Source organism: Bison bison, unplaced genomic scaffold (genome assembly GCF_000754665.1).
Source record: "Bison bison bison isolate TAMUID 2011002044 unplaced genomic scaffold, Bison_UMD1.0 scf7180017864379, whole genome shotgun sequence".
Classification (NCBI taxonomy): Eukaryota; Metazoa; Chordata; class Mammalia; order Artiodactyla; family Bovidae; genus Bison; species Bison bison.
This window is the reverse complement of record NW_011494951.1, coordinates 7,914,375-7,930,393: the sequence shown is the minus strand read 5'-3', so window position 1 is coordinate 7,930,393 and position 16,019 is coordinate 7,914,375.

Sequence of the window (16,019 nt, the reverse complement as noted above, 5' to 3'; positions counted from 1 at the left end):
AAAAAAAATGGAAAAAAAAAAAAAAAATACAGGCCAGGAGAGAAGGGCCACAGAAAAGACTTCCAAGAACATGATCCTTGAGATGCACCTCAGTGGGTGAGTGAAGAGAGAGAAGAGGCATGTTAAAGGGCAACTCGGAGCCTAGGGTGCTGCACGAAGACAGGCACAAAGGCTGAAGATGGTTCTGCCTTCTTGGGGTTGTTCACTAAGTGCAACTCCACTGAGGAGCAGGGTTCATGCCAGAAGAGGACACGATGAATCTGCAATCTAAGCCGGGGACCTTGTCATGAAGATTCTACTTGGCTGAACTAAGGCATCAGAGGCGTTTGAAGAAATGGGGGAATATACTGATGAGTTTTCTTTCAGCAGAGCAATGAAACCTGCTTTAGAAACCCTATGCAGGCTATGAGAGTGTAAACGGGTGTAGCTATGGAAAACAGTATGGATGTTTGTCAGAAAACAAAAAACAGAATTACCATATGACCCAGCAATCCCCCTCCTGGAAATATACCCAGACAAAACTATGATTCAGGAAGATACATACACCCCTATTTTCGTAACAACACTGTTCATAAGATCCCAAACATGGAAACAACCTAACAGTCCACTAATAGATGAATGTATAGAAAATGCACAGTACATGCACAGAGGAATGCTGCTCAGCCACAAAAGGAATGAAGCAGTGCCATTTGTGGCAACACGGATGTAACTAGAGATTACTGTGCTAAATGAAATTATCAAGAGGATGGCAAAACGCCACAGTTACCATTTACATGTGGAATCTAAAGTATGGTACAAATGAACATATCTATAAAATAGACACAGACTCGCAGGCATACAGAGCAGACTTGCAGTTGCCAAAGGGGAAGGCTCTGGCCAGAGAGAGATGGACTGAGAGTGTGGAGTTGGTAGATGCAAGCTATTACATTTAGAACAGATAAACAAAGGTCCTACTGTATAACACAGGGAACTATATTTAACATCCTGTGATAAACCATAACGGAAAAGAATGTAGAAAAGAATGTCTATGTGTCCCTTTTGATGTACAGCAAAGACTGCCACAACATTGTAAGTCAGCTATACTTTAAAACCTAAAATAGAACAGGCTAAAGGGAGTAGAACTTACGGAAATGGAAAAGATCCATGAAATTCAGGGATGTGTTAGAAGCTTATTAGAATAAATCACTCCCATACTCTTGCTTGGAGAATCCCATGGACAAAGGAGCCTGGAGGCCTACAGTCCATAAGGTCCCAGTTAGACACTACTGAAGTGACTTAGCACAGCGCAGCACAGAATAAATCAAGATAACAAAGATGAGGGCTTGGGTGAGGCCATAGGAGGAAAGTGAGAGGATGTTTTAAGAGATTGTAATGGGAAATAACGTCTCAATAGATAACAGAAACTTCATGATCAAGACTTTACACATTAAGAAAAAAGAATATATGTAATAGATTCTTTGAGCACATCTTACGTGACGTGCCAGGAAACAAGGAACCAAGGTTCCTGAGTGTAAGACATCATGGTATCACTAGGAGAAAAAGCCACATGTGCTGGACACAAATTGAGCATGCCAATATGTGCATGCATGCTTACTTGCTCAGTCGTGACCCCACACGATTTTAGCCCGCCAGGCTCCTCTGTCCATGGGATTTCCCAGGCAAGAATGCTGGAGTGGGTTGCCATTTCCTTCTCCGGGAATCTTCCTGACCAAGGGACTGAGCCCAAGTCTCTTGTGTCTTCTGCACCTGCAGGCAGATGCTTTACTGTGAGCCATCAGGGAAGGTCCAGCAGCTGCTAGATGCTGGAACAGAAGGAAGAGACCCAAGTAAGAAAAGGCCTGGGAAAAACCTACACTTGATCCAAAACCCGAACTCCCAGGATAAAGTCCCAACTTGGTAATTGCCTTGAGGTTTAGTGCCCTGGAGCAAGTCACTGACCCTTTCTGCACTATCTTCCCCCTCTATATAAATAATAAAATTGCAAGTAAAGATATAAGGAAAGGACCCAAGGCCGTGCTCCTCCAAACACAGTTCACACCTGCAAGCCGGAGCACTGAAAGGTATGGGATAAGCAGGGTGCAATTTTCTAGAAAACCTATTTTTTTCTGATAAGTGATTCAAAGCATTATCCTCCTACAAAATGAACATAGGTATACTTTAGCATAAAATACAAATATGCATACATTTTAAAGATAAAACACAAAGCCTCAAAAACATATCTGGCTTGAAAAGTGTGATAGGCAGACTTCAAAGATGGTCTCAGTGATCCCCACCTCCTGGCATTTGTGCCGTGTGTAATCCCCTCCCCTTGAAGAATTGCCAGACCTAGTGACTTTTCTCTAGAGAATAGAATACAGACTTTTCTATAGAGGATAGAAATGTGGTGGGATAACATATCTGACATTAAGTTATTTATAAGAAATTATGAGTTTGCTTCTCTGTCTTCCTTTCTCTCTGTCCTCACTTAACCATTCTGATGAAGCCAGGTGCTGTCTTGTCAGCTGCCCTATTGAGAAGCCCACATAGCAAGAATGGACCAGCAACGATCTCAGGTCTCAGCCAGACCACCCATGAGGAACAACGCCCTGCTGGTAACTGTGCAGGCGGGCTTAGAAGTATAATCTTCCACATTTGAGCCTTGACCTGAATGAAACCATAGTTGATCCACAGTTTGTGAGACACTGGATACACTGGCTAAACTCTGTCTGGATTCCAGGCTCATCAGAACAATGAGACAATACAGGTTTGTTTCTGATGTAATTTGTTATAATGCAATGGGTAACTAATAGAAAAGGGATCACTTGAAGTTGTGGCCAGAGATACACATTGAAGTAGCCCCTCCTCTGCCTCTGCCTTAAGTAGCACTTGGTGGAAATGTCTATGAAGCACCCTTAAGAAGAACAACCTTTAGGGACTTCCTTGATGGTCCAATGGGTAAAACTCCATGCTCCCAACGCAGGAGACTGGAGTTCAATCCCTGGTCAGGGAACCACATGCCACAATTAAGACATGGTGCAGCCAAATATGTTTTTTTTTTTTTTTTTAATGAGCAATCTTTAAAGGAGTGAGGATGGGAAGAGGGGTGTTCCATTTTAAGTGTTAACACTCAGATTTCAGATCTCTAGAATGCAAGCTTCTCTGGGTCCAAGAAATATTCAGAAGCTAAGCAATTTGCCCAAGATTTCCTGGCTGATTAGCAATGAACTGGAACTAAATCCAGGTCTTCTGATACCCACATAGTCTTTTACTAAATGACCCTGAGCCTTTCTCTAAAAGTCACATATATGATTGGACAAGTGAATAATGTTATATATGATATATACAGGGTGGCTCAGATGGTAAAGAATCTGTCTGCTATGCAGAAGACCTGGATTCAATCCCTGGGTCAGGAAGATCCCCTGGAGAAGGGAATGGCTACCCACTCCAATATTCTTGCCTGGAGAATTCCAGGAACAGAGGAACCTGGTGGGCTACCGTCCATAAAGTTGAAAGATCCAGACACAGCTGAGTGACTTACACTTTCACTTGGGCTTCTCTAGTGGCATAGACAGTAAAGAATCTGCCTGCTATGCAGGAGACCTGGGCTCAATTCCTGGGTCAGGAAAATCCTCTGGAGAAGGGAATGGTTATCGACTCCAGTATTCTTGCCTAGAGAATCCCATTGAGAGAAGCCTGGTAGGCTACAGTCCATGGTGTCACATACAGGCAGACATGACTGAGCGAATAACACACACATACACACATGATACATATACACAAAACTATAATCCTTATCCTTACTAAATCCACAAATTCTTTTCTAGACATTTGCTGATTTACTTATTAGTTTGAGATTTCTGAATGCAAGGTTGTTTCTCCCTCTCTCTCTCTCTTCTGTTCGTATTCAGTGACTCCTAAAGGACACTATCAAGAATCTTTGGATGATGATCTCAGAATGTTGAATTGAAAACATTTCCCAAAGCCCCAAGACATATTTCAGCACTCACCTCCAGATACCATTGTTGCATGGCTGCCCAAGATAAGGCTGGCCCTGTTTTATAATTCAACTTTACTTCTGGCCAGAGGGAGTGAAGCAGAACATCATAAACCCAGTCAACAGAATGTTCTTCCACCCTAAGGACAATCTGTAGAGAAATGATATGGCAAATGCGGACAGACAGTCCCTGCTTTTAAAGGACAGAGAGTTCTTGGAAAAGCCAATGTAACCCTCACAGCAACTATAATTGCCGCGGATACCCAGGGAGCCGGGGGCAGAGCTGCTGTTGTTTCTGCTTCCACCGTGACTGCTGCTGCTGTTCTTGTTATATCCCTGCTTTTGTGACTGTTCTTTTCATGGCCCCCTGCTCTTGTTGGGTGTCCTTCAACCACCTTGGAATGTCTCAGTAATGGGAAGCCTGATGCTATTTACCTGTGTGTTCCATTTGTCAGGATGATCTAGATTATGAAGAAGTAACAAATAATTCCCAAACCCCTATAAGATGCAACAGCAGAAATACATGTCAGGTTCATACCAACTGCTTACCAAGGATTAGCTGGAGGCTGCTCTGGGTTATTCTCACTCCAGAGCTCAGGCTGTCAGAGCAGCCCTCTTTAAACCATGGCAGATTGTGCTGGTAAAGATAAAGGCCACACAGCAATTGTGAAATGGCTCTGAAGGGTTTTCCCTGAAGTGATACACCAATGTTTCATTGGCCAAAGCAAGTCACATAGTCATGTCTAACTGCAAGGGGAAAGAAAAGTGCAATCCTAACATGTGCCCAGGAGGATGAGAATTACAATACTTTGAGGAGTTTCAATATCTACTAGACACATGCATGCCTGCTTAGTTGCCAGCCAAGTCATGTTTGACTCTGCAACACCATGGAGTGTAATCTGACAGGCTCCTCTGTCCATGGGATTTCCCAGGCAAGCATACTGGAGTGGGTTGCCATTTCCTTCTCCAGAGTATCTTCCTGACCCAGGGATTGAACCCACATCTCCTGAAATGGCAGGTGGATTCTTTACCACTGTGTGAAGCTTTACCAGATAGATCACCTCAAGATAAGGTTCTATTGCTTTGTGTGATCAGTCACTCAGTCATGTCCAGTTCTTTGTGATCCCACTGACTGCAGCTTGCCAGGTTCCTCTGTCCTTCGCTATTTCCTAGAGTTTGCTCAAATTCATGTCCGTTGAGTCAGTGATGCTATCTAACCATCTCATCCTCTGTGGCCCCCTTCTCCATTTGCCTTCATCTTTCCCAGCCTAAGGATGTTTCCCAGTGAGTTGGCTCTTCGCATCAGGTGACAAAAATACTACAGCTTCAGCCTTAGCACCAGTCCTTCCAATGAACAATCAGGGTTGATTTCCTTTAGGATTGACTGGTTTGATCTCTTTGCAGTCCAAGGAACTCTCAAGAGTCTTCTCTAGCATCACAGTTCAAAAGCAGGCAAAAGCCTGTTACCTTTGCCAAAGTTCTAATAATAACAAAACTATAAAAAGAAAACAAAAGAAAAAAACTCTTAGCTAACACACTCTCTCAAGAGGTGATGTGATTCACCAGTATTTTCTCCCTGCCACTCCCTACCTTGACTTGGACTAGAAAGTTGAGAGTTTAAAACAAGAGGTCTAAGTATCCTTTTTTTTTCTCTCTTTTCCCTCTGTTTAAATACAGTGATATGGACAGAAAAGTCCTAAAGACAGGGTAAAGATCTAGAAAAGAAAAACAGATGGTTTATTAGAAATGGCTTTTCCATTAACCATCTGTGTGACCTTGGGCCAGTTGCATTTCACCACTGCAAATCTGCGTGCCCTCCTCTGCAAAAAGAAGAGGTTGGCCCATGGGATCTGACTTCCCACACTGACATTCTGTCATTTCTGATCCAACAACAACCTAGGAATTAGCCAGAGCCTCCCATGCAGGAATTGAGGACAAAATGTACTGATGGCTGAAGGAAAATGGTGCCTCCATTTCAGATAAGGGCTTCCCTTGTGGCCTGCAATGTGGGAGACCTGGGTTTGATCCCCCATTTGGGAATATCCCCTAAAGAAGGAAATGGCAACCCACTCCAGTACTCTTGCCTGGAGTATTCCACGAACAGAGGAGCAGGACAGACTGCAGTCCATGGTATGGCAAAGACTGTGCGACTAGCTTTCACTTTCATCTCAGATAAGGCTGAAAGTCATGGAGCAGAAAGGCAGCAGACATGAAAACTCACGTCAACACTCTCTCTAGTCCTGTATACTGGATTTTTCAAGTCTTCCATCTATGTAACTGGTATGGATTTCACAAACAATGTCACAGTTAGTGTGATGGTCATTATCTACATTAGTGAAAGAGGTTCAGGTGTCCCAAGATGAGAGAACAAGGACAAGCACCAGCTGCAATATTGTAAACAAGTTTAACAGATGTCGGGTCCACTGTCCTAGATTTCTGTGTGTGGTGTTTCTGCTAGCTGACCTTGAAACATGACCAATAACAAACTCTCCACTCTGAATATTAATTTCTTGACCTGAAATTGGGAACAATAATACTATCATGATGTAAAAGTCAGAGAGTGGTTTGCGAGGTCTGCAACGGATCTTGTATATGCTTTCACCTTATAAACTTTAAAATGTGTGTGTAGAGGGTGTGTATGCATTGTGTGTGTAAAATGTGTGTGTATTGAGTGATTCGGGCACTCAGACCACATTCTAGCCCCTTTTCTATGAGCACTCAAAGATGGGCAAAATAATCAACACAATCTGGCAGACATATCCCTGAGGCTCTTTCTTCATCTTTCCTTTCCTGTGTGTTACACCACCTGCTCACAACCCCCTTCACGCTTCTTCCCAAAGGCATGTTCCTTTCTTAAAATCTGTCATCAACGTCAACCTCACCAAGGATGCTTATGGTGACTGTGTATGCCTATGTGTGTGTGCCTGCTCAGTCTCTCAGTCTTGTCTGACTCTTTGTGACCCCATAGACTGTAGCCTGCCAGGATCCTCTGTTCACGGAATTCTCCAGGCAAGAATACTGGAGTGCATTGCCATTTCCTAATCCAAGGGATCAAACCCTCATCTCTTGCATCTCCTGCATTGGCAGGCAGATTCTTTACTACTGAGCCACCAGGGAAGCCTGGCCCAATTCAGTCACTGACCCATGCTCTGGGTTCATAACTGATGGGTCAGCTGTCAGTCTGGGCAGTTGGACAATGTAACCCACTTATTTTGTCCTTGTCAGGTCACAGGTGGCAGACAGAACACAGAGCTGGGAGGATAAACTTGAAGCCCAAGCTCTGCCACTAACAAGCTGTGTGATTTAGGTGGGGGAAGTCGTTAAATCCACTGGAAGCAAAGTTTCCTTGTTTACAAAGTTAAGAAAACAATCCTTGTCCTCCAACCTCATAGATTTCTGAACAGCCAAGAGAGGAGAAATTATAAAAGTGTTTTATTACCCAGATAATGATGGTAAGATAGACCTTCCTATTTGTTATTTAAATAATGTAATTTTAAAATTCTTTTTATCAAAGTCATATCTGAAAACTCATCTGAAAATTATCTCTAACTCTGTGAATTTCCATGGTACTTTTTTAAGACAAGTGAAATAAAGAAATCTTTTCTGGATACCTGATGAAAGTGAAAGTGGAGAGTGAAAAAGTTGGCTTAAAGCTCAACATTCAGAAAATGAAGATCATGGCATCTGGTCCCATCACTTCATGGCAAAGAGATAGGGAAACAGTGGAAACAGTGGCAGACTTTATTTTCTTGGGCTCCAAAATCACTGCAGATGGTGACTGCAGCGATGAAATTAAAAGACTCTTACTCCTTGGAAAAAAAGTTATGACCAACCTAGACAGCATATTTAAAAGCAGAGACATTACTTTGCCAACAAAGGTCCGTCTAGTCAAGGCTATGGTTTTTCCAGTAGTTATGTATGGATGTGAGAGTTGGACTGTGAAGAAAGCTGAGTGCTGAAGAATTGATGCTTTTGAACTGTGGTGTTGGAGAAGACTCTTGAGAGTCCCTTGCACTGCAAGGAGATCCAACCAGTGCATTTAAAAGAGATCTGTCCTGGGTGTTCTTTGGAAGGAATGATGCTAAAGCTGAAACTCCAGTACTTTGGCCACCTCATGTGAAGAGTTGACTCATTGGAAAAGACTCTGATGCTGGGAGGGATTGGAGGCAGGAGGAGAAGGGGACGACAGAGGATGAGATGGCTGGATGGCATCACTGACTCGATGGACATGAGTCTGATTGAACTCTGGGAGTTGGTGATGGACAGGGAGGCCTGGCGTGCTGCGATTCATGGGGTCACAAAGAGTTGGACACAACTGAGTGACTGAATTGAACTGAATGAAAGCCTGGAGAAGGCAATGGCAACCCACTCCAGTACTCTTGCCTGGAAAATCCCATGGATAGAGGAGCCTGGTAGGCTGCAGTCCATGGGGTCGCTAGAAGTCGGACATGACTGAGTGACTTCACTTTCGCTTTTCACTTTCATGCATTGGAGAAGAAAATGGCAATCCACTCCAGTGTTCTTGCCTGGAGAATCCCAGGGACGGGGGAGCCTAGTGGGCTGCCATCTATGTGGTCGCAAAGAGTCGAACACAACTGAAGCGACTTAGCAGCAGCAGCAACAATGAAAGCCTGATGATGTATTAAAATTATTTTTATTGCTTACCCCATTTTATTCCTCCAACAACCCTCCTAGGAGAATATCACTCTCCCCTAAGAGAAGGTAAAAATTCTCTGGGGTTTCTGGCCCAGTGGTTGTATATATAATGATGCCAATGACAGACATAACAGAGAAAGGTGATATAGGCTCTGGGCAAGTCCTTGAAGGTATCTGCTGATTATGTGGGGCACCCTGTCCAAGAGGGAGGCAGAGCTTCCAGTCTACACCCAGAAGGGGTCTTGACTGTGCCAGAACACTTGTGGCCCATTCATGAGAAGAGAATCGAGGCTGATGGTGTAAATGTAATCATCCAAGAATAATGACTAAACTCGGATGTAGAGATCATGTTAAGGTATTCGGTTCAGTTCAGTCGCTCAGTCATGTCTGACTCTTTGTGACCCCATGAACTGCAGTACACCAGGCCTCCCTGTCCATTACCAACTCCCAGAGTCCATCCAAACCCATGTCCATTGAGTCGGTGATGCCACCCAACCATCTCATCCTCTGTCATCCCCTTCTCCTCCTGCCCTCAATTTTTCCCAGCATCAGAGTCTTTTCCAATGAGTCAACTCTTTGCATGAGGTGGCCAAAGTACTGGAGTTTCAGCTTTAGCATCATTCCTTCCAAAGAAATCCCAGGGCTGATCTCCTTCAGAATGGACTGGTTGGATCTCCTTGCAGTCCAAGGGACTCTCAAGAGTCTTCTCCAACACCACAGTTCATAGTGGGGACTAACATTTCAAAAGCAGGCTGGGGGCTTCACTGGTGGCTCAGGAGTAAAGAAGATACCTGTCAAGCCAGGAGATGCAGGTTCAGTCCCTGACCTGGGAAGATCCCACATTCCATGGAGCACCTACTCCCATGCACCCCAACTATTGAGCCTGTGCTCGAGAGCATGACTACTGAAGCCCGCGTGGCTTAGAGCCCCTGCTCCACAAGAAAAGGCGCCCCAATGAGAAGCCCACTGATGGCAGCTAGAGAGTATCCCCCACTTGCCACAACCAAAGAAAAGCCTGTGTAGTAATGAAGACCCAGCACAGCCAAAAATAAATAAACAAATAAAATTATTTTTAAAAAGAAACAAATTGCAAATTTTTTTTTAAATGGGCTGAAGAATGGGTGTGATGGAGAAGATTAGGAGCACCTGGAAAAGAAGGGAGACTAGCAAGATGATAAGCTGTTGCAGAATTCAGAGGAGGAAAGAATTTCATACGTAGTAGGAAATGTTGGACAATGCTTGAGATTGTTTAATTTTTGTGATACAAGGACTGATAAGTGCCCAATAAATGTGGCAGTTAACTCTTTGTTAACCACAAGGAGGCCATTTTCATGGCTTCGTGATGGAGCAGGGTAGGAGGACATGTCTGGATAGTTAAAGGGCTTGAGGAAGACGCAGAGAGAGTAAGAGATGACACCTCTATGTGAAAGTCAAGATTGATGTGTGAGAACTGGGAGACAACTGTGGCTCCATGGAGAGGTTCAGAATGTGGAGTAGCTGATAAACCAACAGAAATCTGCCATCATTTACCGAGGAACAGTGGTTCCTTCATTAGCTCAGGAGTCATGCTTCCTTCAGCACTGCTCAGAGATATCTTGAGAAAAGTGGTCCCATCGGGTGCCCAAAGTTGAAGAGAAACAAAGACAAATTATAGAGCATGCCCTGCACAGACGATTACCATGAGAAAGGAATTCCACAATCCTGATGATACACATGGACACACAGGGCACACACTGAATGCACATAAGACTCACACATGCACAAAACACATACTGAGCCCACATAACATGGAGACCACACACACAGCAGGTGTAAAATACATGACACGCATAAAATGTACAGTACGTATCCAACACTAGCCACACACTGCAGATAACACACGTGACACGCATAAGTGCATGCATATACCGCACACGTTCACACACACAACACAGACAAACCGTAACACAAGTCAACACAACACATGAAGTTACAAATACAAAATACCCACATGCATATCACATACCTCATATATGAAACATACTTAAATCACACAACATACGTGCACAGCATGCTTAATCACTCACACAAATATGTACACAAGTCACACACATGTGCATATATGCAATGAATGCTTTATGCATATTCCATGGCTAGACAATACTAAACTTCCCCGGTGGCCCAGTGGTAAAGAATCTGGCTGCCAATGCAGGAGATACGAGTTTTATCCCTGGATTGGGAAGATCCCCTAGAGAAGAAATGACAACCCACTCCAGTATTCTTGCCTGGAGAATCCCATGGACAGAAGAGCCTGGTGGGCTACAATCCATGGGGTCGCAAGAGTCTGACAGGACTGAGCAACTAAACACACACACACACACACACACACACACACGCATAGCCATGCACATGCACACATACCACATGGATTACACACTCACCTAACACACAAACGCCTCACCGTAACGTTGCCTAGCAACCCAAATTTGTATATACCATGCACCCTGTGAATAGCCTGGAAGGGAGGAAAGAGAAGCAGGAGTGCTAGTCCTCCAAAGGCTGCAAGATCAAATATTTAACCAAGTAGAGAGAAGAGAAGGCAACCAAGGGAGAAAGCCTGGAGAACAAGATGAAACCACTTCCACTCCACAGCTGTGAAACAACAGGTTCCTGCAGGAGACAAAGCTGTGATCCTCCGACCTTACCCCTGCATGTCCAGCCCCAAATCAGAGCCCACAAGGCTTCTTCAAGGGTAGCAACCTCCCCCTCCACCCCAAATTTCTTTTGACTGGTGATAAATGAGAGACCTCTCTTTGAAATTCTCACAGGTCTGCTTCCCAGTTGCCATTTGAAACACTGAGGGCACAGACAGGTGATTGCTGTGACTGCGGGCTCTCAGTTCTGTTGATGGGAAAAAAGGTCTGCAGAGAGCGCCAAACCTGAACCAGAAAGAGTGAGGTTTCGTCATCAGTGGGCCCCTTCATTTCACACTGACACGATCCCCCCTTGACCTGACTCTGAAAAGCTGTTTCTCAATTCTCTGATTGATTCCTTTACATAAGAAGACTCCCAGTCAAGGATAAATCTTCACACCTTTCTCTTTTTTTGCCTCTAGTGAAAATGGTTGAAGATGGGGGATAAAGTTGTGTGTGCTCTGTGTTTCAGATTCTTTGCAAATCCATGGACTGTAGCCCTCCAGGCTCCTCTGTCCATGGGATTCTCCAGGCAAGAATACTGGAGTGGGTTGCCATGTCCTCGTCCAGGGGATCTTCCTGACCCAGAGATCGAACTCGGATCTCCCTCATTGCAGGTGGATTATTCTTTACCATTTGGGCCACCAGGGAAGATTTGATTGTAAATCTGTGTTTCAAATGCCTGCACAAATTTAGGAAATATAACAAAACTTTTTATTTCAGTTTTCTCAGTTTTTGCATCTTTGATAGCCAATGATAAATAACTGATATTTGTGTGTGTGTGTGTGCGTGCGTGCATGTGTGTGTGCGCATGCGTGCACACACGCTTAGTTGTATCCCACTCTTTGTGACTCTTTGGATTATAGCTCACCAGGCTCCTCTGTCCATGGGATTTTTCAGACAAGAATCCTGGAGTAGGTTACCATTTCCTCCTCCAGGGAATCTTCCCTACCCAAGGATCAAACCCACATCTCCTGTGTCTCCTGCATTGTAGGTAGATTCTTTACCCAATGAGCCGTAATTACTCTCCTTTAAAGTCTTTTACCTCCTTATTTACCTCTGGGGTAGAAAATTCCAGAATGTACCTCCAGGCTCTTGGCCGTGATATTTGGTGCCACTTCTTACTGCACTCCCTTTCTCTCCCAGGTCTCTTCTAACAGGGCCAAGTTGCCTGCTGGGTTGTCATAGAATGTTCTGAAGTCATGCAAAAGAAATTGGCAAAAAAAAAAAAAAGTTTTTCTCCTTCCCTGCTTAAATTAGTCATTGTCTCCAGCACGGATATTCACCCCATCTCACTTTCCTTGTCTGGCTTCCTTTTCTTCTTTTTTTTCTGCAGTTGTTCTGATGTGAGCTCAATATACACATCTACCCCTGAAGTCACCAGGATGCTAAGAAAAATCCCCACCAACAAATCCTTTTATCAAGCTCCTCCTGAGCTGCAGAGGAGATTTAGTCACTCTCTGGATGGCTATGGAACGGCTTGTCTCACACACATCTGTCTTCTTTTGCATTTCTGCACAGTCACAACCCAAGAATGCAGTAACAATGTATCCGAACTGGCACAAAATTAGAGTCACAGTGCCTTCAGCTGTCAACTGTGAGCCAGTGAGCTCGGTGACTGTTTTAAGGTCTGCCTTGAGCTCAAAGAACTGAAGCCATTCAAGGTGCATTCATTCTCTGAAAATACAGTGACTCATCAATGCTTCTTCATTTTGCAGCCCCAGTTTAGGCCTATTGTCCAGGTGTAATTATTAATAGCACCCATTTCACTCTCAAGGGTGTCTCCATTGGCACAGAAGGTTAATGGAGTCATTTTACTGCCTGCAGGACTGAACTAGGCATTGCAGACACAAAGATGCAAAAGTCAGGATCATGCCTTAGAGAAATTCAGTCTCATTTGAAAAATCCACAATAGGCAATCCTAATATGACATCCAAGCTAAGAAAAAGATGCTCTCAGATTCACACATCTTTGTGCCCCTGAGTCTTGACCTTTGCTAGCATTTTGCCTAGAACAAAGACATATGACATATTTTGTTGTTGCTGTTTGTATTTCAACCAATCAGTCTTCTATAGCTAGAAAGTCCCATGTAATGATCTACCCTTCCTTTTGTCTCCTCTTTTTTCCTGTCTCCTTTCCTCTCCTCCATGACTCTTGAGTTTCCTGGACACAGAAGCTTGGGGAGATGGTTAGCATAATGGATGCTGGTTACAAGAGTAACAGACACTCCACTCTGAGTTCTTCCTTAACCCCATGCAGCAAAATCACTGAGACTGGTGCTATTGCCCCTCCCCACCTGCTCCCTGCCTTCCTCTGTTAGATCTGGATGCTCTTTCCTGGTCTTATTGGCTTCCTGCTGCAGCCCTCAATGCCAAGGTCCATCCCTTCCTGATGGCCCCAATTGTCAGTTTCTTCCTGCCATTTTTGTTCCTGCAGCCTAGTATATCTCTAACAGAGACAGGTCTTGCTAAGAAGTGCACAAGACTGACGCTGATGGTGTATCCAAACAAGGTCAAGTTGGTGCTGAGATCTGACCTAACTGTTCCTGTTACCCCCAGGGAAGGCACAATTCCCAACAATGTCACTGACAATGACCTTGACCCTCTGCAGTCACTCATAAGGGAAGTGAAAGGGCAGGCTCTCTCTTCAAGCTCAGTCATGAGTCTTCTTATTCTCCAAAAAGGATGACTTCACTCATCCTTTTCTTGTACGACCCTCTTCTCTAGCAACTCTTGCAAATGACTCCCACAAATGAATCATACAAGCTGGAACGTTCCATCTGAGCAAAAATACAGCCTCTATTTTACAAATTTTAAAGGTTCCCAGGCTTATTATGTATGTTTGATTTTTATAGATTCTTTAAATAAAATGTCACAACAAATTTAAGAGCGAAGGGAAGACCAGGGCATAGGCCAGGGTAAGGGGCGGGGTTGGGGGGTGTTAGAACCTTTCAGGTTGTGTGGGCTGTTTTTCCCTTTCTCTATACTTAACGTGTTTGGAGTTCCTGATATTTCTGAATTATTTAGGAGCTTTAAGTTCTGAAGCATATGTGTTGAAAAATCCTGAAGTTGATGAGTGAAGCCCTGACTTCGAGTGGCTAGGATGTGGAAACAAATGATAAACAAAATGTTAAATGAGTAGCAGCAATTATGTGAGATGAAGACTAGAGCTAACGTGAGAGGAGGGGCCTGGGAGGGCACTGATGATGAGGTCTAAGTGGGGAAGAGAGGGAGGAAAGAACACAGGACATCATTGTCTCATTTTTTTCTGTGGTTGGAGACAATCTTATCTCCTAAAACAGCTTGTCTCTTAAGATTGAAACTTCTTACAGGAGAATGAGAATATTTTGTTTCTCTGCTGCATTTCTCAACATTCCACAGCCCTGTGCGTAGCACACAGTGGGAGGGATTGAGATAATCTAGAAAAGTCTAGACAAAGAGACTCTTGCCCCTGAAGATACAGGTAATTGTCCATGTGACCTTGAAGAACCATTTATTTCTCTGTTTCTTCAGCTGTAAAATAAATATGATCAGATAACCACCAAGCTGCAAACTAGCTTTAAAACTTCATGCTCTATAACTGTGATGGTTGGATCAAGTTATAGGAGAAACCTTAGGGCTAGATGATTGGTATGTAAAAGTTGTTTCAAGGGGTAAATTTGGACTTCAGTTTCTCTACCTATAAATCAATGACATTAGAATAAGCAATCTTTTTTCATTCTATCTCACACTAAAATGCAAGAAATTAAAATACTGAACTTTTCTTCTCAAAGATCAAACCCCAAATGGCAGTGTATCAGGCCTCAATATAAGGAGAAGGAATAGATCTTGTCCACATATAATTCATCAACCCATTGATAAGAAACTTGCATTTTCAATGGGTTCATTTTTATATCAGCCATAAAATCTCAATCCTGTCTCAAATATGATATTTTCCCTTTCAATATGAGACAATTTATTTTATTGTTACTTGAGACTAAAGGAATCCAATATACTGGTTTGGAGCCAAAGAAGACCATAATGACAAAATGATTGATCTTTTTATAATACATTGTGTTGCTATTCTCAAATTGGAGAAATGCAATATAGAAATACTCATTTGTACCATGAACCAGTATTCATCTCCATAATATAATGTAAAACTCCCTTGTATTTATTAAGTAGCTGTCACCACTAGAAATGCAAAGTAATAGGGCTTCCCTGATAATTCTCAGGCATCATCAAATATTAGTTGTTATACCCCACTTACCTAAAGGATCTGTGTGGGAACTTCAGGTAGAAATTTCAGCTCCAGTGCATTGTGGGGAAAAGTAAGTGTTGTATCCAGGACCTGTTGGTAGAAGTGGAAGTTAAATAAACACATACTATTCAACAGAACAAAAATATATATAAGAATCAGAGCTGTTAAACAATTGGGTCTGGTAAAAAGGGTAGTCGGAGAAGGCAATGGCACCCCACTCCAGTACTGTTGCCTAGAAAATCCCATGGATGGAGGAGCCTGGTAGGCTGCAGTCCATGGGGTTGCTACAAGTCGGACGCGACTGAGCGACTTCACTTTCACTTTTCACTTTCACACAATGGAGAAGGCAATGGCAACCCACTCCAGTGTTCTTGCCTGGAGAATCCCAGGGACGGGAGAGCCTGGTGGGCTGCTGTCTATGGGGTCACACAGAGTCGGACACGACTGAAGCAACTTAGCAGCAGCAGCAGTAGCAAAAA